We start from the raw sequence: 23728 nt of genomic DNA, 5'->3' as shown, positions 1-23728 counted from the left end.
CAACTCCAGTCCATTTACCAGATCTTGGCACTCAGTGCCACGGCCAAGCTCACTTTAAAAGCCTCCAGGGATGGGGAATCCACCCCCTCTCTGGGCAGCCCATTCCAATCCCTGAGCACTCTCTCTGCAAAGAATTTTTTTCTGCTCTCCAACTTCAATTTCCCCTGGCAGAGCTTGAGCCCATCGTGCCCCCTTGTCCTATTGCTGAGTGCCTGGGAGAAGAGACCAACCCCCACCTGGCCAGAACTTCCCTTCAGGCAGTTCCAGACAGTGCTGAGGTCACCTCTGAGCCTCCTCTTCTCCAGGCTAAACACCTCCAGCTCCCTCAGCCTCTCCCCACAGCACTTGTGCTCCAGTCCCTTCTCCAGCCTCGTTGCTCTTCTCTGGCCCCGCTCCAGCCCCTCAATCTCTTTCCTGAACTGAGGGGCCCAGAACTGAACACAACATTCAAGGTGTCCCTCTTGCACCTGCCTGCTGGGCTTGGGGATGGATTGGGACCATGATTTTTGCTCTGGAGGATTTCTGAAGGCATCTCATTTGTTTCAAGCCCAAGACGTGGCCCAACCCTTGGATTCAAGGGATGTCCCAAGGGACCCTCATTCTCTGGGAGGCTTCTCTGCCCTCTCCAGCCTGCAGAGGAGTCCACCACGTAGCAGCTGTGAGGTGGCTGATCTACATCAATTTGTGTTTTCCTTGTTCCTGGGTGTTTTAATCTGTTGCAATTACCTCGCAGGCCTTGCTTCCTTTATGGCCATTTGTTGTGCTGATTGTTTGCCATAGAAATTTGGGCCTGAGCCAGGCAGAGCAGTGGTCTGGAAAGCAGCTGGTACCTGAAGCTGGTCAGAGCACAGATTATTTTATGATGACTTATTTTGATCCAGAGCCATGAAGAGCTGAAGGTTTGGTCTTTACCAGCCTGGAGTATCACTGCTTAAAAAAAACAAAACCCCAACATCCCCCCAAAAAACCCACCCACAAGCCTCTACTCATTAACTCCTATGTTTGGCTCCTTCTTAAGGTTGAGTTCATGCTGAAAAACTAGTGAAAACTGCTGAAAACTGGTAAAAACTGTTCACTATGTGTTGTGGAGACTTTATGCTTGATGGAGGTCCACAGGAGATGGTGATTTTGGGGTTGCTGCAGAGGGAGGGAGGTATCACTGCTGCCTCCTGCTTGTGTTACCTGACTGGTGCCAGTTCAGAAGAGGCTTGTAGGAGTATAAGAACATGCTCTCAGAAGATCTGAGAGGCAAAAAAAAACCCAACAAAAAACCAAACAGAATAGTAGAAAGCTGCTTTGCAAATCTGTTCTGTGGTGCTTGTGGAGTAGGAGGCGAGAAATGTGTTAAAAGAGCAAATTTGTCTCTGGGAGGTGAAATGTGGCCTCAGTGGAACTTGCAGAATTGGGGTGGTACAGGCACTGCCTGGAAACTCTGGGAGCTGGTGATGCAGAGACCCCCAGCCTTGCTCTCCTGTTCCTGGTTTTCCTAGGATGGTCTGAGCCTCTCCTGACTCCCAGAAAACTCTTCCTGGGGATGGTTTTCCTAGGATGGCCTGAGCCTCTCCTGACTCACCAGTCAGGGTCTCCCAGAAAACTCTTCCTGGGGACCTGGGTGAGCCCCACTTACCTTCCCAGGAGGACAGATGTGTCAGAGACAGGAGCACCAGCCACCTGGACTCCTTGGAGGTAAGGAATAACCAGCTATACCTGATATAAATTCCAAAATGTGCATCACCTCAGCACTGCAACTGTTGCTTTAGCCCTGTCAGGAGATGGGGACAAAAAAAAGGCACAGAAAGACACCCCCATGGTGTCCTTCAGAGTGTCCCTATGCCTGGGCTGAAAGGCAGGGAAGTCCCAGGGTATAACTTGGGTGCAGAAGGGATGCTGGGAAGGGTGAGCAGCTTTCAGGTCTCCCTGTCCACCCCCCAGGTGCAGCTATGGGGCGAGATGACCTTCTCCTGTCCCTCACAGTGTGTCCATCTGAGAGTTGGGGCTGCTCAGGATTCCTGCAGTGCAATTCATGGCCCAGAGTCAGCCTGGGGATCACGGGTGCTGCTGGGTTAGGAAGAAGTAATAATTCATGTCTCTGTTCCTGGGTCACACTTGAAATTAATGAATGGCTTGGAAAAAATTGGCCAGTTTCCTTTTATTAATATAGTTTGGACTCTTTCTTTGCCCATGGGTGTCCAGGCACAATTAGGTCATGTTTTCAAGCTCTTTCCAACTTGGAAAATACAAGGTTTTCTTTTGTAATGAGAATTGGAGATGCTCTGCTAATCCCACGACTCCTGAAGCAGGGTCTTCAGTGGGGGAGAAAAGCAAGTGTAGTGAGCAAACTGTGATAAAACCACAGTCTGGTGTGACTGGCACATGTAGATACCCATCAGTAAGAGGCATGAAAGTCCACACCAGGATTCACAGGACTGTAATGAAGTCATTGCAAAGCATTTGCTGCCAGATGCCTTCCTGGGTCTAGCTTTTAATGGGTCTTAATGGGCCAAAAAATGGGAGGCTGAAGTGAAGCCCCGATTGGGAGGCAGAGCTTCAGAGCCTCATCCAAGCACTGAGCTTTGTGTTACAGAGGGATGAGAGGAGCAGGAGAAGTGGCATTTCTGTGAGACCACGTTGAAAGTGGGTATTTGGCAGGCACCGTGTCAGGAAGGATCACTTTGAGGGCAGAGATGCAGGAGGAGAGGAATATTAAGGAGAGTTTGATGGTTTCTTTTCTGGAGGACTTTGAGGGATATGTGAATGTAAAAAGGAAAAAAAACCCAAAAACAAAAGCTGTGGCTTGAGCATCTCTTTTGTGAATCACAACCTTCTGGGAACCCCAGGCCACTGTTCACTCTCCAGCATCACCCATCTCACCTTTCTCCTGCTTTTAAGATGTCAGAATGTTAATTTGGTGTGTGGGGATGGGATTTGGGTGTTAGGCTGGCTCCCCTTCCTGCTCTCCCCATAGGGATGAGCACCAGGGCTCTGTGCAGGGGTGATGGTGACCACAAAACAGGAGGGGGAAAAAAAAGAAACCACACGCACAGGAGGGGAAAATAATCAAGCTGAGGGGAAGGAAAAAAACCCAACCTGTCCTCTTATAACATAAAAGCCCTCCTCCCCTCGAAAGAAATAAAAGCCAGAGTGAAATGAAGGTAAATGCCAGAGGTTTAAGTACCACGCTGGCGAGTGTGTTTTAAAGGTTACCTTTCAGGGGTTTGAAGAGGGAGCGAGAGAGCAACAGAAAGGGAAGGAGTTGGAGCACTTCCCATTGCGAGGGCCACTCCAGCTCTTAATGGATTTTTATATCCCTGTCTGCTTTTTGTGACATTATTAAAATTGCTTATTTTTAATTTTTTTTTTCCTTTTCTTCATCTGGAGGAAGGGGTCAGAGAGGGGAGCAGGAGGGACAGTCTCTGTTGCCATGGCAATGTCCAGCCACACAGTGCACATCTGCATGGCTGATTTGGAGCAAAAAGGAAGTTTGGGGTAGTTTTTGTCTAGGTGTGTGTGCATGCCAGGACAAAAGTCCCAGGGTTTAACTGCAGGTGTGGGAAGGTGACATTTCCAGTGCTTACCTGATAAGAATAAAGAAATAAGGAGCCTGAAGGAAGGTAAACACCTGTTTATAATGTGAATGCTGTATGGTGGACACCCCCCCCCCCCCGCCCTTGCCTTCCATTCAGCAAATATCACCCCATTTGCTGTTCAAAAATCTGCCAAAACCTCTCCCTGGCTTAAGGAATATGCCTTTACCTTTGGTAGGTTGTGGATGTGTCCGGCACACCTGGGAGAATGTGGGTCACCAGCTTCTAAGAGTGGGCAAAAATTGGTCTTGGAGAGCAATACAGAGTTTCTGCATCCCAGTGAGATGTCAGTCATCTGCTCCTGTGCCATGTCAGCCTGCTGAGTGACACCTGGGTGGGCTTCCAAGGTGAGAGGGGCTGCAGGCACAGGGCCTGAACTTCACAGAATTATAGAATGGATTGGGTTGGAAAAGACCTTCGAGATCAAGTCCAACCCTTGGTCCAACTCCAGTCCCTTTACCAGATCATGGCACTCAGTGCCATGGCCAAGCTCAGTTGAAAAACCTCCAGGGATGGGGAATCCACCCCCTCTCTGGGCAGCCCATTCCAATCCCTGAGCACTCTCTCTGCAAAGAATTTTTTTCTGATCTCCAACTTCAGTTTCCCCTGGCAGAGCTTGAGCCCATCGTGCCCCCTTGTCCTATTGCTGAGTGCCTGGGAGAAGAGACCAACCCCCACCTGGCCAGAACTTCCCTTCAGGGAGTTCCAGACAGTGCTGAGGTCACCTCTGAGCCTCCTCTTCTCCAGGCTAAACACCCCCAGCTCCCTCAGCCTCTCCCCACAGCACTTGTGCTCCAGTCCCTTCTCCAGCCTCGTTGCTCTTCTCTGGACCTGCTCCTTGCAGGGCTCCTTGCCATCCCCCCTCTGCTTTCCCAGCTGGATGGGTGGCAGGAGAGCCACTGAAATACCCCAGCAGACAGTTTGGTAGCTGTGGGTGTCCCAGCTCATCCCCAGGACAGCTGAGGGTGCTCTCTGCCTGCTGCCCAGGGCTTGGCATAGGTTCACCTGCAGAAGGCAGGAGGGCTCGGGAGCAGTGTGGGTCGGTGGCCCTTGCCAGCTCCAGCACAGCTCTGAGCTGTCACACAACCTCCTGGAAGGTGGCACAGCCCTTCCTGCAGCCCTTGCTCCACTTGGAAGGGCAATTTCAGAGACAGCAACAGCAAAGGTTGGCTCTTCCTGAGGAAGAGGAGAAACCTTCCTCCCATCCTACATCCAGGCATGGGGGAAAAGTATATGCTGAAGGTGCCTGCTGTACTTATGAATCCTGCCTTCTCCTTTCAGTTCCCAAACCCTTGGGTTGGGTTTGTCCCCTTTAATTCTGTTCTCCTGGCCAAAACTATGCACCCAGTAGTGGTTGGAATCCATTGTGGCTGAATGAGCTCAGAATCACCCAGAAAGACCTGCCTTCCCCAAAAGTCTTGTCTTCCCTGCCTGTCCAGCCCTCAGGGAGAATCCTATTTCAGCCCAGCTCCTGAGCCTGGCTTTGTTATCTGCCTGGGTAAGCTCCTTACTCCTCAAGGGCTTCATCCTTATGACATGCTGGCAAAAGAGGGGGAAAAAGCTCGTTTTTGGGTTTCTGCAAGGGATAAACAAGTCATGCTGGGGCTGTATCAAAACTAGTGTGGCCAGCAGGCCCAGGGCAGTGACCCTTCCCCTGGACTCTGCCTTGGGGAGGCCACACCTTGAGTGTTGTGTTCAGTTCTGGGCCCCTCAGTTCAGGAAAGAGATTGAGGGGCTGGAGCGGGTCCAGAGAAGAGCAACGAGGCTGGAGAAGGGACTGGAGCACAAGTGCTGTGGGGAGAGGCTGAGGGAGCTGGAGGTGTTTAGCCTGGAGAAGAGGAGGCTCAGAGGTGACCTCAGCACTGTCTAGAACTCCCTGAAGGGAAGTTCTGGCCAGGTGGGGTTGGTCTCTTCTCCCAGGCACTCAGCAATAGGACAAGGGGGCACGATGGGCTCAAGCTCTGCCAGGGGAAATTGAAGTTGGAGAGCAGAAAAAAATTCTTTGCAGAGAGAGTGCTCAGGCATTGGAATGGGCTGCCCAGAGAGGGGGTGGATTCCCCATCCCTGGAGGTTTTTCAACTGAGCTTGGCCGTGGCACTGAGTGCCATGATCTGGTAAAGGGACTGGAGTTGGACCAAGGGTTGGACTTGATGATCTCGGAGGTCTTTTTCAACCCAATCCATTTTATGATTCTAAACTTGAATGGGAAGCAACATTTCTGCTGGTCACCTCCCATTTTCCCTGTGCAACTGAGAGGCGTCCAGACCTGCCTGCTGGGAGCAAAGTAGAATCACCTGGTGTTGGAAACAGGGGTCCATGAGTGCAGGTGCTCTATTTCCCACAATGGATGGGATCCTGGGATCCTGGTGTGCTCATCCTGCAGCACCCTTCACTTCCCCGGGGTGCTCAGCCCGCTCTGCCTGTCAGGCAAGGGAGGTATCTCCTCTCTGCTCTCAATATCCCAGAGCAAAAGCTCATGGAGTGGAGGCAAGAGGCGATGCAGAGACTGGGAAGCATCAGCTGGGATGGTTTGCTGTGACATCCATGAGGGCTCAGGCCCCCCTGACAGGATGAAAGGGTGGCAACCTCTTGGGGTGTCAGGGATGCTCAGGAGGTGGCACGGAGGGAAAAGCCCCCAGCACTATGGCAATCTCCACCTCTGTGTGTCCCAGCAACCCCACTGGGCACCCTGCCTGGGCTCTTGCTGGGTGTCAGATGGCCTCAGAGAAACAAATTATCACCTTGGCTGGGAGGCTGATGCGACTTCATTTACTGCTGCTTTTACCAGCCGTGCTCGGTGCCCAGCAGGACCTGGCAGGCGGCGCTGGGGGAGGCAAGTGGAGATGATGGAGGGTGTCCTCCAGCACTGACCTCAATTTTAGCCATTCTCACAGCTCCTGCAGCGAGGGATTTGCTGTAATCACATGTGCAGAGTGAAAGAAGGAAATCCTTTGCATGGGGTGCCCATGCAGAGTAGGATCCCTTCCCTGAGGAGATGGGGGCTGCAAAAGCCCCTTTCCCACCTGGCCACGAGCCTTGCACCCATGGGAAAGACTTCAGCAAGGATCTCAGCTCCTGGTGGGGAACCATGAATGGCAAGAGGGATGATGGGTGCTACCTCTGCTTCACCTGCAGCACCCTCTGTGGATGCAGCACCCTCTGTGGATGCAGCACCCTCTGTGGATGCAGCACCCTCTGTGGATGCAGCACCCTCTGTGGATGCAGCACCCTCTGTGGATGCAGCACCCTCTGTGGATGCAGCACCCTCTGTGGATGCAGCACCCTCTGTGGATGCAGCACCAGTGGGAGACACCTGAACCTGTCCCATGTGCCAGGGAAGGGACACAGAGGGGCTGGAGCAGGTCCAGAGAAGAGCAACGAGGCTGGAGAAGGGACTGGAGCACAAGTGCTGTGGTGAGAGGCTGAGGGAGCTGGGGGTGTTTAGCCTGGAGAAGAGGAGGCTCAGAGGGAACCTCAGCACTGTCTGGAACTGCCTGAAGGGAAGTTCTGGCCAGGTGGGGGTTGGTCTCTTCTCCCAGGCACTCAGCAATAGGACAAGAGGGCACGATGGGCTCAAGCTCTGCCAGGGGAAATTGAAGTTGGAGAGCAGAAAAAACTTCTTTGCAGAGAGAGTGCTCAGGCATTGGAATGGGCTGCCCAGAGAGAGGGTGGATTCCCCATCCCTGGAGGTTTTTCAACTGAGATTGGCCGTGGCACTGAGTGCCATGATCTGGTAAAGGGACTGGAGTTGGAGCAAGGGTTGGACTTGATGATCTCGGAGGTCTTTTCCAACCCAATAGATCCTATGATTCTATCCCTTGCCCACAGAGCTGCCCAGACACATCACCAGGTGCTGTTCCTCCAGCAGGTGGGTGGGAACAGAATTAGCCTATTAAAACTTTTCATCTTCACATCTGAGATCTCTGTTTTGTCAGCAAAGGAGGAGTGCAGCTAATAAACCAACTTTTAATAGAAAGTGAGGAAGATTGGGAGTTTGTTTGTTTTTTACATCCAAGGTCTAAATTATTTCTCTTATTACTCATCCTGTTGTTTCTTTTGCTTTTATTTCCCCAGAAATCCCACCATTAAAATACCCTGGAAACACTTGAAGAAAAGTAGCAAAACAAGCTGTTATTGGGAATACTTGGGGCTGCCACAAAGTCTTGGAGCAGCCAAGAGTGGCAGGACTGTAAAGGTATTATTCTTTTTTTCTGTGTGTGTGTCTTTGGGGGCTTTTTTACAAGAACAGAGTTTAGCATCCTTAGTTAAGGAGAGCAGCAGCACCTACTCGAGCTTGTTTATGAGGTGCTGGCAAAGCGGATAGGATAGGCTGAGTAAAGAGGGAGCTGTGCTCTCAGCAGAAGGAAGAAAACGACTGGTTACCCCTCCTGAGATTATTAAGTGTGTGCCAGTGTATATATTTAGGTTGTGGTTAACTTCCTATGCCTCCCCCAGCTGCAGAGTGGTGCCCCAGAGACACAGGCCAGCGCTGCAGGGGTACCCAGTGCCCTCAGTGCAGGATTAACACGGGCAGCACTCGATTAAGACTCGTGTTTATTGCTTTGGTTGATAACACCGCCACAATGGGGGGGCAAAACCCATGAAAGCAAAGGAGAGATGGAGATTTAATTGGATAATTCTCACTGAAGCATCTCCTGGTTAACCAGCCAGAACCCCACCTGCATCTTTCCATTATTTTGCATGTTAACAAGGGCTGCGTCCCGCCAAGCGGCTGGTGGGGCGTGAGGGGTTATTAAACCTGGCAGCGCCACTTCCAGTTATTCTCCAGGGGAACTAAAGGGTGGGGCTGGATGTCAGTGCTCTGATCCAGCAGCCTCTGGAGAGCTGGCAGGGTGGCTGGGCTCTTCCTTGGGATGCTCACAGACGGATTTGGAGCAAAATGCAGCTGTTTCGGAGCTTGGGCAGCTTTGGTGTCATCATGAGCAGATGCTCTGCACCAGCAGAGAGAGAAATGATGAGGTGTTGACATATAACTTCCATCAGGGTGAATAAACAGGAGCCCTGACTTTGTTTTGCCTTTTTCCCTGCATTTGACCAATGAGTAATAGCACAAAGCAGGGTAGTGGGAGCAGAATCACAGAATCATTTAGGTTGAAAAAAGGACCTTTAGAAATCACCAAGTCCAACTGTTCCCCCAGCACAGTCAACCCACTAAAGTATGTCCCAAGTGCCACATTCCTCCAGGGCTGGTGACTCCACCACTGCCCTGGGCAGCCTGTTCCATGCCTGACAACCCCTTCTGTGAAGAATTTTTTTCCAATGTCCAAACTAAACTTGCTCTGGCACAGCTTGAGGGCATTTCTTCTTGTTGCTTTTCAGCTGGGAGCAGAGCCTGACCATCCCCTGGTTTCCTCTTTCCTGGCAGGGATTGCAGAGAGCCAGAAGGTCCCCCCTGAGCCTCCTTTTCTCCAGGCTGAGCCCCTCCAGCTCCCTCAGCCACTCCTGCTGCTCCAGCCCCTTCTCCAGCTCCGTTCCCTTCCCTGCACATGCTCCAGCCCCTCAGTGTCTTTCCTGAAGAAAAACTGAGAATGTCTGAGATTGTTTATTTTGCTCTCCCTATCTATTCAAAACAACCTGAATGGATGGGGGCTTTTTTTCTCCCAAGGCCAAGCTGGGCACAGACATTAAGCCAGGTGGGAAAGACCTGCAAGAGACAGTCATGAAAAAAGGCTTAAAAATATAAAATATATCACTGGAAATTTTGGGAGCTCTTCCCGTTCTAGACAACCTGACCTTCAACTGGTTGAACTCCATCCCACAATTTTAGTGGCTGTCAGTGCAAACACGAGGTAGTTGTTCTTGGAAACACTGAGCCATCCCCCAAGCCTTGAAAGAAATTCATGTTGCCCTTGTCCCTCCAAGGAGGTTTCACTCCAAGTGCTTTATTTATCTCGGAAGCATCATGCTGTTCTCTGGGAGGCTGCCCTCTGCTTTGACCCTTAGAAAACATGTCCTGAAAGATGTCACCCAGTGGGGAAGAAAGGCATAACTGTGTTTGTCTGAAAAGCTGCAGAATCAGGCTGTGGAAACAAACCCCAGGAAGGTGGAGGAAGATCTCCACTTCTCCTTAACATTCCTAGCAAAGAGTGGAGAGCCAGGAAAAAGCTGCTGTAGAACCCACTCCTGCCATAGAACCCCCCTCAGGATGGATGTTTTTCACATTTGCTTCTAGGATGGGAAAAATTTGAATAAGCAGCTGATAATCCCCAGTTCTCAAAATTATTGTGGGTAGTAAATTGCCAGCAGTGAGAGGCAGGTGACTCAAGCTGACTCAGAACGAGTCACAGGGAGCATCCTTCTCCCAGGGCATGGCCACAGCAGCCTCTGACAGGAAGCCTTTAACCAGAGGGGACCTCTCTGAATGCCATGAAATGCCATCAGGTCTTGCCCATGCTGGTGCTGCTTTCTGCTCCAAAGGTAATTAAAATTAATGTGCTCCTACAGCTTGGCTCCATCCAGGTTTTAGATGCCATGGGAGAAGAGGTCACTGCACGAGCTGCACAGCTCAGACTGAGAAAGAACATTTAAAATCCCCAAGGTCCCCAATCCAGGTGTAAGTTTTAGCCAAGGACCACAGGTGGGAACAGACATCAGAGACTCCTCACCAACACCCATCTTCTCACAAACATAAATGCCATTCACAGAATCAGACTGTTCTGGTCTGGAAGGGACCCACAAGGATCATCGAGTCCAACTCTTAAGTCAATGGCCCAAACAGGGGATTGAACCCATGACCTTGGCATTATTACAGCCAAGTTTTAACCAACTGAGCTGATCTCAGGGTTCAGAACCAGGCACCCCCAGCTCTGTTACTCCCAGAAAGAGATGTCAGGATCTGGCAACTTCCAGGGCCCTGAACTTCAGGGCTTTCAGCCAGTGTAAGCACAGTGTTCATTTAGCACCCACAGTGGGCACTGAGATCCCACAGATTTGGTCATCCCTGGGATGTTTTCCCAGATATTGTGATCGTCTCCATTGCTATCCAGTACATTTGCCCCTGCCCTGTTGGCAGAGGCATCAGGAGCTTCTGTGCCACCCACCCCTCCTCCTGACTGGCTCTTCTTTTCATCTGAAGACCCCAAAGTCAAGCAGTTGCCACCCTCCTCCACTTCTCCCCTTTACCCAACATGGACTTGTGAGTGCAAATCGAGACCTTGAGCCCCGTTTCAGCATGTGAGGATGGAAACAGGGACTTTGGTCAAGGGCATGGGGTGACAGGAGGCAGGGGAATGGCTTCCCACTGCCAGAGGGCAGGGTTAGATGGGATATTGGGAAGGAATTCTTTCTTTTGAGAGTGGGCAGGCCCTGGCACATGTTGGGCAGAGCAGCTGTGGCTGCCCCATCCCTGGAAGTGTTCAAGGGCCAGGTTGGACAGGGCTTGGAGCAACCTGGGGTAGTGGAAGGTGTCCCTGCAGGGGGTTGGAACTGGATGGTCCCTTCCAACCATTCTAGGATTCTATGACTTCAGTCAGGCAGAAGACCAGGAAATGTGACTCAAGATGCATCACAAACAGAAACGCACCAGGATGTGTGGCTGGAGACCCCAACCCCTCCACCTATGACCTTCCCAAATCCAGCCTGTCTGGCAGGTACCCCATGTGCCCCCCTGCTGCTGTTGGCAGGTATATTGCAGGAGGAAACCAGGCTTTGCCTTGGGGAGCACCTCGTGTCTTTCATCAAAGGATGTTCCCAGCACTGGGCAGTGACACACATTGTTAGTAGGGCCAGGCTGAATCAAGAAAAACAAGTGAGATGACACTCAGAGATCAGTAATTCCTCCCCCTCACTCATAACTCTGTCAGCCCTTTCAGCTGGATTGTCAAAATACGTTTGTCACAGAACAATTCCTACTCTTCTTTTATATTATTATTATTTTTCCCTTTTTTTCTGATGCTGGCTGAACTCATCCATTTGGAACAAAACCCAATATTCATTTCCTCTCTGGGCAGTTGATTTTATTATTGGCTCACCTGCTCCAGCAGTTGAAAAGCTATAAGACTAGCTGGGTCTTCAAAATTAAATTCTGCTGGATTTTTTTTCCCCAGCCTCACGTATTCCATGACTGCAGGTTACTGGCAGGGATTTGAAGATGTACTTGGCAAAGGCACTTTCTGTCTGGGACAGGGATGAGTAAAACAGGAAACCTGCTTCTCTCTAAATCAGCATATTTCCAAAGGCTCGGGCTGTTCCAGAGCAGGACAGACCTTGCTTGTGCCTTGCCCACCTTTTCCTGGGGGTGAAGTGGAGCTGTGGGCAGTCACTGGATGTTCCATTGGGAAAATTAAGTTACAAGAGGAAAATGTGGAATGCTCTGGGGGGGTTTCTGAGGGGAGGAAGGCTCTAGCTCAACCCCAGCTCAGCAGCTGGAAGCCCTGCCAGGCTGGAATGGACTTGGGATGATGCTTGATCTTGGGATCCTTCCTGGGCTCCCTAATTCCTGTCACTGCAGGATAAATTTTGCTACTTCAGGGACTGCACTGAGGAGGCCAGGATGAGTTCTGCCTTCCACTGCCAGCTTTACTTATTTTAGCTGCTGCTCCTCTCTGCTGGGAGAAGAAAGATCTTGGGACAGGGAGGGAGGGAGGGATCCATATGTCCTGTTGAATTGCTAAGACTGGTTCTCCCAATCCAGACCCAAAATGCTCCAAGGGCTGCTTGAACCTGAGATTAGCTCAGTTGGTTAAAACTTGGCTGTAATAATGCCAAGGCCATGGGTTCAATCCCCTGTGTGGGCCACTGACTTAAGAGTTGGACTCGATGAACCTGTGGGTCCCTTCCAACTCAGAATAGTCTGTGATTCTGTGAAGAGCTGCTTTAAGGACTTGGAAACTCCAGATTAGCCTCAGCTGAATTAAATTCCTCACCTTTCTGCGATGAGGTGATGTTATCTTCATCCTGCAGCCAGAGGAGCGAGGCCTTAGGGTAGGAGCAGAATCCTAATCTCTGTTGACACCAGCTTTCACCTCTCCAGCAATATTCTCTGCCTCACTTGTCCATGCACCTGTTTTCCATGCCTGTCTTTTCCATGGGAATCCCAGCTGAGGCGTTTGCTCCCTCGGAGTTGCCTACAAATGCCAACCGAGGTGCCAAAGCCAAAAGGTGACCTCATTGCTTCTCAGCAGCAAATAAGTTTGCCAACAACTGGTATTTTCAGTGACCTCATATCGTGAAGGATCTGCATCCCATCCTACCTGGAAATACCACGAGACAGCACTGGCAGCGGGAGCTGGTGCTTTTACTGGAAGGAATATTTTTAGCCTGGCAAGGCGTTGCCCTGGGAATCTTATTCCTCCAGACAGCAATACCTTGGTGTGTCAGAGCCAGCACATGAAAACTCAGCACCCAGAGGAGCAGCCCAGCCAGGCAGGGGTGGTACCAGCACCATCCCAGGGGATCCTCAGCCCCAGGGCTGGATCCAGACTCGCCCACCTGCCAGCACAGGTCAAGGCTGGACATGTGTTAGAACATGAAAATCAATCACAGCCGAAAATGAGAAGAAGGGGAAGTGTGAAGAAAAGCTGGTGGGTGTCAGACAGGCCCCCCCAAGCTTGCCCTGAGAGGTCTCCCACATGGATAATGCCCAGGGAGGGGATGCTCCAATATGTACCCTTGGATTACTGCTCTGCCCTGGGAAGTGGGTGCTGAAGCTGGGTGGCCTGGGGGTGCTGGATGGTGCTGTGGTGCATGGCATAGTCCCTGAGCTACCAGGAAATTCATCAGTGGGACTGGGAATCCACAGGCAGGAAGGGCCATACACCAACACTGCCTCCAGGCTGGCATTTCCCCTGTGATCCTCCTGATGAGCCAGGGGCAGGAGAATGAAGAGCAATACCAGCTATCATATGCTGTACCTGAAGATTGGCTGAAGAGAGGGAAGGAGCTGGCAGACACTAATTACCAGCTGCAATAAAGGAATGGGCAGGACCAGCCTCATTAGTGGGACTGGGACTGGGATGGTCTTGTCTGAGCACCCAACCCCTGCATGGGCTGTGCTTCTGTGCCTGTTCCCCCAGAGCTGGCTCCCAAACTGCTTTGAAACCCAGAAGGAGAGGATAAACCCCAGTGGGGTGTGTGCAACACCTGGATTTGGGGATGAAGAGGCTGTAGGAGGGCCCAGGGGATGCAGAGCAGGGGACACCTCTCAGCCTGCATCCCTGACCAGGCACCTGCACTGTCAGGTAACCCCAAGCAGTTTTTGCCTTTGTCCTGGTCTTCTATCACCCCCTTAGAACAGTCTCCTGCTGAATAAAGATCTCCAGCCACCCAATATCAACATGCTGTTTTCCCAGGCACTCCCAGACTACCCCCACCCTGCTGAGACCTTGGCTGTGCTGTCAAAGGCAGCAGCAGCAGGATGGGGTGGCGGGCAAAGCCGGCGACTGGGAGTGCGACAGAGCAGGTGATTATTGTATTCTTTCGGGGGCAGGAGGAAGCAATTGCCATGTGGCACTGCCTGGGTACACCTGGAGGGTGCAGCTGATGAATAGGACTGTTTTACTTGCCGCAGGCTGAGCCACGCAAAGCTCAGGAGAGTTTTTTCCTGAGCTGCTCCATTAACACAAACAGACAGCAATGCGAGCTGCTGACACCGGGGTTAATTAAATCCATCTCTCCATCAATTCTTATTCAGCTATTATCGATGGTCATTAGATCAGCGACAAAGTGACAAGCAAACAGTAATAGACTCATCTTAACCCTTGTGATGCTGGAGAAGGGTGAGTGGCACAGGTGAGCGGGGAGGTGACTTCTCTGGTTCTCTGCTCAAATTCTGTCTGCTCTTTCTTAGAGAATCCCACCTGGATTTGAATGAGTCCCCTTGGTAGGGCAGGTCACCAGCCTCATTCTTCCAAGAAGGAGTCTGTGCCTGTGTCCCTTTCTATTCTTTTACAACAGCTTCATGGTCACAGAATTCTAGAATGGTTTGAGTTCAAAGGGACCTTAAAGATCATCTTCCAACCTCCTGTAATGGGCAGTAAGACCCTCCAGGTTGCTCAGAGACCAATCCAGCCTGGCCTTGAACACTTCCAGGAATGGGGCAGCCACGGTTTCTCTGGGCAAGGTCTGCCAGCTCCCCACAGGAGCTGCTCTGTTCCTCAGGGACTCTGGGGACAGTGGATATGGTCCCTGACACAGCAACCTGTGGACTGAAAGCAGAAAGGTCCTACTGCTGTGACACAGGAATTCCAGGATGCTCTGGGGCAGCTGTGCCTCAGAATTGGTCCACTGGGTCAAAAAATCCCCCAGGTCATGAGGCTGCCCCAAACTGCAGGGCAGAGCGATGGGGTGATACCACCCTCAGCAGAGAGACCCACAGAGCTGCTCTGCACTCCTGAGCAACCAAACAAACCACGGGAAAACTAATCACTGGGATAACTCCATCCGTGAAAGGACTAAGAAGAATAAAGGAATGTGTGTTTTCAGCTCCTAGAGCTGTTCCTCCTTGCAGCAAGGCAGAGCTGCTTCCCCACACCCTCTTCCCACGTCCTGAAGGTCCTTCCAGTGCCACTCACACTTTTACGGTCAGGCTCGCGGGGAAAAGCTGCTGCTGCTGCTGTTCTCCTCCCTCTCCCCCTCTGATTAACAGCTTAAATGAGAACTGAAGGCTGCCCAAGGGCTGCAATACATTTTCACGCTTCTGCCGCCGCAGCCACCAACTCAAGGTCCAGCTCCCTTCAAGGTCACTCACAACCTTCAAGTGACTTTCCAGCTTGCTTGGGGTGCTTGTGTCCCATGGTTTTACCCATTTAAATAATGTATTTGTTATTGCTTTTCTCCTTCTTACAATCCTTCTGGTTCTTGTGTTGCTGGAATTGGTCTGGCCGTGGTGGAAGGGACATGATTTTCTGCAGAAGATGCTTGAACTCCCTCTTTCCAACCTCTATCCTTTGACGCAAAGACAAGATTTCTGAGTGCTGGTAGAAGTGCCCCATCTGCTCTGACAGGGAAATGTTTGTCCTTGCAGGATTGCCTGGGGTTTGTGTTCCTGGAAATAGTTAATAGTTCAGGCTCTGGTTCATCGCTCTCCAGCACACTCTGCCGCAGTGCTTCGGTGTCTTTGTGGGGTTCAGAGATCTCGGAGTGTGCCACAAATAGCTTTCTTTGTGTTGCTCTCTACAGCAGCTTTTAACACCTGCAGAAGCTGCAACGTGCTCAAGAGCTGGCGTAGAAACACTTCACGAGTTGCTAAACCCTTCGTTGCTGGAGTTGGGAAATGGGTGTGCACGGAGCCAATGGCCCTGAAGAAAAAGCAGGCAGGGTGTGTTGCATGGTGAGTATGTGACAGACCTGTCTCCAAACACAGCCCAGCTGCTGGAGAAGGACCTTCTGGGTGCTGAGGTGGGACCCTGGCCCAGATTAGTGTTGACCTCTTAGAGGCATGGATGGTGCCTCACTGTGATAGTGATGACAGGTAGTGGGCTAATCCCAGTCTCCTGACCATCATCCCAGGCCTTTCTTTGGTGAAGGGTCCAGGCAGTGAATAGGGTACTGATGAAAGGAGAAGCAGAAAGGTAGGGTTTGCATGGTCATCTCTGTAACTGGGATATACCCAGTGGGTGGCAGTCCTGCCCATGGCAGAGGGTTGGAATAGATCTTTAAGGTCCTTTCCAACTCAAACCAGTCTGTGATTTTGTACAAGTCTGTAATACACACCTGAGGAAGTATTTTATCCCTGCTCTTCCTCAGTGAAGGGACACAGGATGGGCACATTAGGAAATGTCCTTTATTCCTGAGCCAGGGGAAAACAGCACAGAGGGGGAAAGTGGATTTCAGCTCCAGCAGATCACCTTAGGCTAAGGGCTGAGCTGTGGGGGAGAGAAATTGCCCCCTCAGCACAGCCCTTGATCCAGCAAAGTGTCAGTGTCCAGTGGTGATCCAGCAAGTCTGAGCCTGAGCACGGCACCAGGAAAGAGAAGAGGTGGTGGGGCAAGGAGGGGGCAGGAACAGGGGGGTGCAAAGCCTGAGCACATCCCTGCTCTGGGTGGGGACCGTGGCTCTGCTCAGCAGCTTAAACCTCACACACGTCCCTCCCCTCCCGAAGAGGGAAATAATTGCCATATTCATTTGTGGAGGGAAATAATTACTTCATTCATGACACGAAGTCAATTTTTGTCCTGAACCGGAGGGAGCCCTGTACTGACAGAGGGAATTTCAGAGAGAGCAAAAACAAGCCTGGCATTTGTACACTGCAATTAAAGGCAAGAAGGAGCCAGCAGTGGGCTGTGGGTTTGGGTTTTTTTCCTCCCCTTTCCCTCTGTTTTTTTGCACATCAAATCAGATAACAGCTAAAATGTTCTGGCTTCTCTGGCTCAGGCTGGGGGAGAGGAAAGGTCTCCTTGAACTTCATTAGTGATGCTGAAATCAAAAGATGACTGTGGCAAGAGTGCTTTTCCTCCATCATTTCCCACAGCAGCCAGGCAGGGACTGATGGGCAGATTGAAGCAACCTGTTGGTCATTTAGTGGGGCCAGGAAAAGCACAGTCATAACACAGGTTAAACACTTTACAAGAATTAGAAAGGAAAAGAATGAAAAAAAAGGCACCAGGGGCCTCTCTGCTATGGGAGAAGGTGTTTGGCACGTGCCCAGGAATGTGGCTACTGAGTGAAGAATGGGGCTCCTGGGAGATGTGGAGCAGGGGAAAGGGCAGCTGGCTTCCTGGAATGGGAGCACAGGTGCTCCCACAGGTAAATTCTAGGCTGGAGCCTTTGGTGTGGCTCCTCTGCTCTGGGGTGGCTCTGGCTGAGTGCCCAGTATGTCACTGCAAAGAGGCTTCCTGTGCCCCATCCGGATTATCCAGCCCTCAGCCCCCCATCCCACCCACTTCCAAAGGGAAGTGGGGCATGTCTGGCCTCCCCAGAGCAGAGGGGAAGGTGGTTTCTGCAGGGGCTAATTGGCAGATACTGAATTAAGTGGGAAAAGAGGAAAGTGGAGGCGGCCAGTTCTGTAAACCGTCTCTATTTTTGCCCATGTGCACCACCATGACTGAGGCTGGTGTCAGGGGTGATACATGATAGAAAATTGATGAAACGTTGATGTCAGGGGATGAATATTTCAGGAGGAGCTGTATACATTGTACAGGCCTTTTCTTAAATCTTTCACCACTCTTGGATAACCTTGAGAGGGGTATTTATGAGTTTATTCTGTGGCAATGGGAGCGGGGAGCCCGAGGGGGCTTGGGGTGTGATATCCTTTTGGGAGGCCCAGTTGGATGGGGTTGTCCAAGCTCAGATGGCACCACAGGGATGTCACAGAACAATTTGGGTTGGAAGGAACCTTACAGACCATCTAGTTCCAACACCAAATATCCTCATTGTTAACACATGCCAAAACTTTCCCAGCTCCAAAAGCAAGTACAGGATGTCAAAGTGAACCCCATCTCCATCTGCCTCCCTACAGCCCTTTGAGCATTCCTAGCCTGTGTTTCTCCTGAGCACTGGCCATATCCACTTCCCAGCAGCTTGCCCTGCTCCTGGCCTCACGTGCTTGGGCACAGCACCCTCAGAACAGTGGGAATCAAGTTTGCTTTCTCCTCCAGGTTGACTTTTAAGCATCAGCAGGGAGGTTGTCCTTGTTGGAGAGATCAGAACCAGAGATGTGGGGTCAGGCTGGGAACAGCCAGCCCAATCCATGGGGGAAGCTTGGAGCAGCCTGCAGCCTGGTGAGTGGAAAAGTCCTGCTGGCTCGCAGCTATTTTGAGGTAAGGCATTAATTGAGGACCAGTGGGAAAACAATAAAGCCATCCCTGAAATAGAAACTGTCAAAATGTCGTTGCTAGGAGTGAAACCCAACCCAATTTATATTATTTTTTCCTGTTGCAGAGCCTGTCAGCTTCAAAGCAACTGTGAAGGGGCCTGAGTTTGAGGTTTTCTTTGCTCCCACTAAACCCAAACTTCCCAAAGATGTCCCCTGTGCCTGGAGCAGTCACTGGGCAGGCAGTGACAGCCGGGCATGAGTTGGGGCTAATGCTTTGCTGTGACATTTAGAAGATGCCTTGGGGGCCTTTTGCATTTGCTGCTTCAAAGATTTGCTTGTTTATTTTGGAAATTAGCAGCATTCAGGCTTTTTTTATGAGAAACCACTAAGAAAAAGGGTTTTTTCACATGGAGGGAGGATTGCCTGGAGGATTGATGTTCAGCAGGGTTTTGCTTCCAGGAAGGGAGAGAGAGGAGGGTTTTTTAAGGAGCAGTTTTGATGTTTCATGTACAAAAACAGTGTTATTGTAACACTCAAGTGTGCCTTTCCAGGAGCAGGACCTCCTGCTGCATCAATCCTGGAACTCCAGTCTGGGGCTGGCACCTGGGAAAGGTTGGCAGCCCAACAGGACTGTCTTTTCCCAGCAGTCCCAAATGGAAGCAGGGTAATTTATGCTTCTTCCACCCCACCTTCTGCCTCCATCAACAGCATTTTATCCAAAAAAGCATTATGACCATGAGTTAGGGGGGGAAAGGAGGGAAAAACCTGCTCTGCTCCCTGTCCCATCCTCAGCTGGGCACATGTGGTGGCCCATGAGGGCTGTGGGTGTTGCTGGGCAAGGAGCCCCTCCTGCACAATCCTTTGGGGTTGGTCCCACACCACAGTTTCCAGGGACCCACCTGGAAAAGCATTTTCCTGCCACCAACATTATCTCACAACACTTGCCACCTTTTTTTTCCTCCCAACGCAGAAAGCTGCAAATGGAGACCCTGAGGCACCCGCGTAGCGCCAAGACAACTCTTGTATATCTCTTTTAAAGATATATTTTCCATTTTGCAGTGCTCAAACACCATCTGCTGTTTTGCACGGTGGCCGCTTTCACAGGAGGGGAGCATTTTTAGGTGTAAATTGTTCTTTAAAGTACATATTGACAGTACTGGAGGCTGGAGAGGGTGGGAAAATCCTACAGTGAGCACAGAAAGTACCACAATCCTGGTCTGTGGTGGCCATTCTCATCTGAGGAGGACTTTAGGTTTAGATTGGATATTCTTCCCAGTGAGGGTGGGCAGGCCCTGGCACAGGTTGGGCAGAGAAGCTGTGGCTGCCCCATCCCTGGAAGTGTCCAGGTTCAGGTTGGATGGGGCTTGGAGCAATCTGGGCTGGTGGGAGGTGTCCCTGCCCATGGCTGGGGGTTGGAACGACACTGTCTTTAAGATTCCTTCTACCCCAAATCTTCTAGGATTCTTAGGCTTATAAAAATAAACAGATAATGCTGCCTGTGATGTGTAACTTATGGAGGATTGGGGTTATGTGGGGCATTGAGGCCTCATTTGAGACGGATCCTCTTGGCCAAAACCTGGGATAACGACACCAGCGCCCCAGTTAATCCCCTGGGCGCTGTCTCTCCTTTTCAAGGTGAGCAAAGCAACAGCAAATAACTGGTGAAGAAACTTATTCCCTGACCTGTAGCACTTAAAACAAATACGATTAAAATAATTGGGTGGCTGCTCTGCCGTCCCCTGTTCCAGTGTCACCGGCATGTAATGACAGCCCAGCGTGCCCTGTGCTATTGCAACATCAATTTGGTGTCTCGTTGCCAGCTATCACCTTATTTATTTTAGAAGCTTTAATTTATGTTGAGCCAGGTATGCCAACTGGCCCAATTACACAGAGGTCGGGAGCGGCTCCTGCGAAGAGCGTGGGAGTCAGAGCCGGGTGCTGCGACAGCCTCTTCCCCGGCAGCTCCTCCTGCCTCTCCAGGAGGATGCTCCAGGATCCCTGCGTGGTCTGGGCTCAGGCACACAGACCATCTCCAGCCAAGTACAGGGAAGCAAAGACTTTTTTTCACATTTTTTTCCTGTTTTCTCTCTCCTTTCTCTTTTTTTCCCCCCCCTGTTTCAGCTCCTTGCTGGCAACACCAGACATTCTGTTTTGACGAGTTAATAAACATCTCCCCCAGGAGTGAGGGAGCTCCAGCATGCTCTGCTTCACCGTGTTTTACGTCTGGCTTACAGAGTTTGCTGAGCAAGAGGTGTTTTTCTAATCTGAGAACTCGGTGGCTCACGTTTCCCACTTCTCTCTGGAACTGCTGTGCTTCCCTGCTGATACCAGGATGTTTCTGTGCTATCTCCTGGAGGATAACCTGTCACTGCAGCCTCCCCCAGCCCTCTCTGCCACCCCCAGTGCCAAATTATCACTCAGATCTTGTGCTTTGGAGCTGTTTATCAGTCTCAGATGTTAAGAAACTGCTGTACATCTTGCTCTGGACCATCTCTGGGACCTGCACACTCCCATGTCACAGGGTTCCTGTGCCAACAGGAATCCTTTCACTGCTGGAATGGCCACCAAGGAACACCAAACACTGCTACAGTGAGCTGCTGACAAAGAACACATCTCTGCATCGCTGATATACCTTGTCTTGCTCCCCCAAAGTACCTCCATTATTGCCCCACTAATACAGAGCCCCACAACCTGTTGGGTTTTTTTCAGCCTCTCAGACCAAAACCCAAGACTTCTTCAGAATGCTCAGAGCAGCACATGAGGAAGCCCTTGGAAGCCTGAAGAACGGGGACAGGTGGACACAGCTCCAAAGCCTGCTGCTTCCAGGACACCCCTCATGGCTGTATCAACCCGGAGGTGGTTGCTGCCTCCATGGCTTTTGGCAAGAAGAAGTGAGACCTTGGATATGGTGCAAGGCAGCCCCAGGAAGATGGCACATGGTCCAGGAAGCCAAATTGCCAGTTCCGACTTGTAGAACATTATTGCTCGTGAATTATGGATAGTTATTGCACCTCCAGGACGATGAATTATTGAGCTGACATGCTGGATGGAGAGCGAGGAGCTGGTGCTGTGTTTATGGCAGGCGGATCTGGCCTGTGGTGTCTTTGCGGGGAGCGGGGGGTGTTTTTCTCACTTTCCTTCTGAGCAACAGCATCTCAGCCTGAAGCTGTGGAAACTGCAGGGCTCTGCCCACCCTGTCTCACCCAGTCAGCTGTGAGGGCAGCCACGGGAAAAAATCCCTGGCAAAGGGATCCTGGATTATCCCTGCACTGGAACACAGACATAAACTCCTTTCTGCCTATGCTGTAGCATCACTGTGGGCACTTCCGAGCCAAATAACCTCTCCTTGCCCTCAAGAGGATTTGGGGAATGGTTTATTTAGGTGATGAGACACTATTTTTCTCCCAGGTTGTGTTGTTCCAGTATTAGTGGCAAGGGATGGCAGGTCTGCTGAGCCCCTTGTCCAACACATGCTCCCAGCAGCCTTGGGCTTTAGGGACTCCCTGAGGTGGCTGCTCCATCATGTTTAACAGACCTTGACAGACCCGTGTGCCCTGTGACTTTGCCTAAATGCTTTCTGGGGGCCAGTTAGGCTGTAGATCTCCATAGCACCCTGTGGCAATGAGGTCCATAATTTAATCATGGGTGGCATAGAAAAAGTGTGGTCTTTTGTTTGTCTTTAAACCTGCTGCCCAATAACTTGATTTGCACATTCCTAGTTCCTCTGTTGGAAGAAATGGGGAATTATCACTGCCTCTGCACCTGCTCCACCACACTGGGGCTTTTATACTGGCCCACGGTGGCTTTTTTCCCTCTCCCTTATTCATATCTCCTGGCAATTTCCCACTCTCCTGCCAACCCAGCCTGGCTTCGTGCAGAGGATGGAGCTGGAAAGGTCTTTGCTTTGCTGCATGGCTGTGTTATCTCCATTCTCTCCCACTCTCTTCTTTTATAGGTGCACAAGAGATGCTTGGGAGGCACCGCTGACTCTGGTCCAGATGCCAACAGCTCCCTCTGAAGCAAACCATGGTCTCGATGAAAATCCCCAAAGCATCTTCTGGTGGTTTGAGGTGCTCACTCCTTCCCTTTGTGTCCATGTGTGCACACGTGGAGCTTTTACCAGCCACCCAACCCAGCCTTCCTAGGGTAAGGGTTCATAGCATGGGTCATGGTCACCTTGGAATCACTAATCTCCTTCCACCCCTGTCCCCCTGTGGCAAAAAGATGCCATAAAGCACCATCCAAGGTGGAGGAGAGAGGTGGCATGAGGGTTTAAGGGGGTATCAGAAAGAGGGTGGGTGTCAGTGTCTGTTTCTCCCTCCACCCAGAGGGTTTTCCATCACATCTCAAGCTGTAGCCAAGGAAACTCTGGAGCTGGTAGAAAGTGAAGCCCTTTTCCTAATCGAATCACACGCCAGTGTCACTCGTAAAGCTCTGCAAAGCAGAAAGGACTTGGGAGCCACTGAACCACAAACACCCCTTCCCTCCCCACTGACTCCACGGAGATTCTGCCTCTCTTCTTCTTCATCTCTCACCCATGAATTTGGCTTGGGAGGGAGCCAGGACTCAGAGATCCTGCCTTGTTTCCCATGTCTGTTGCAGGGCTTGCACACCAGGCATCCTGTGGGCTGGAGGATTTGTGGGTATGTACATGATATTTCATGATCTTGGTCTTCATCTTGGGGTTTTCTGCCCTCTCTATTTATGTCCCTGACAGGGATGGCTCCCTGGGTATGCATAATGTCCCACTAGTCAAGGGGACCTTCTCCATCCTCAGCTTCCAGGAAGATGCTGCATCTCCTGCACCTTGCTCAGCTCCCTCAGGAGCCCCTGCCAGCCCAAGCATGGAATGTGCAGTGCACACCATCCCTGGTTGGAGGTGAGGGGCAGGACAGTCCCTTGCCTCCACCTCCCTGCTCCAAGATTAAAGGGTTAACCTGGGAACCTCAGTGTGTGGTGAGGGAGCCCATGGAGTGGGGAGAGGAAGGCAGGGTGTCAGGTGTTTCACCCTCAGAAAGCATGGGAGAAAATTACAGGGAATCACAGAATCATGGAATGGTTTGGGTTGAACTTTGAAGATCATGGCATTCCAAACCCCTGCCATGGGCAGGGACACCTTCCACTAGACCAGATCAGTCCAAGCCCTGTCCAACCTGACCTTGGACACTTCTGGGGATGGGGCAGCCACTGTCCTCTGGACAGCCTGTGCCAGGTTGTCACCACACTCACAGGGAAGAATTTCTTTCTCACATCTGATCTAAATCATTCCTCTTTTAGTTTCAAACAGTTTCCCCTTGTTCTGTCACTCCCTGTCCAGGCAAGCTGGCCCATGATGAACTGAAAGGATGCTCTGGCTCCATCCAGGTGTCACCAGCAACAGCCTACCCAGCAAAATACGCTGGTCCACCTGCTGTACAGGAACACCTGCCCT

This window comes from Pithys albifrons, chromosome 9 (genome assembly GCF_047495875.1).
Source record: "Pithys albifrons albifrons isolate INPA30051 chromosome 9, PitAlb_v1, whole genome shotgun sequence".
NCBI classification, from domain to species: Eukaryota; Metazoa; Chordata; class Aves; order Passeriformes; family Thamnophilidae; genus Pithys; species Pithys albifrons.
The sequence above is the reverse complement of the archived record's forward strand: the minus strand, read 5'-3'. Positions refer to the sequence as shown.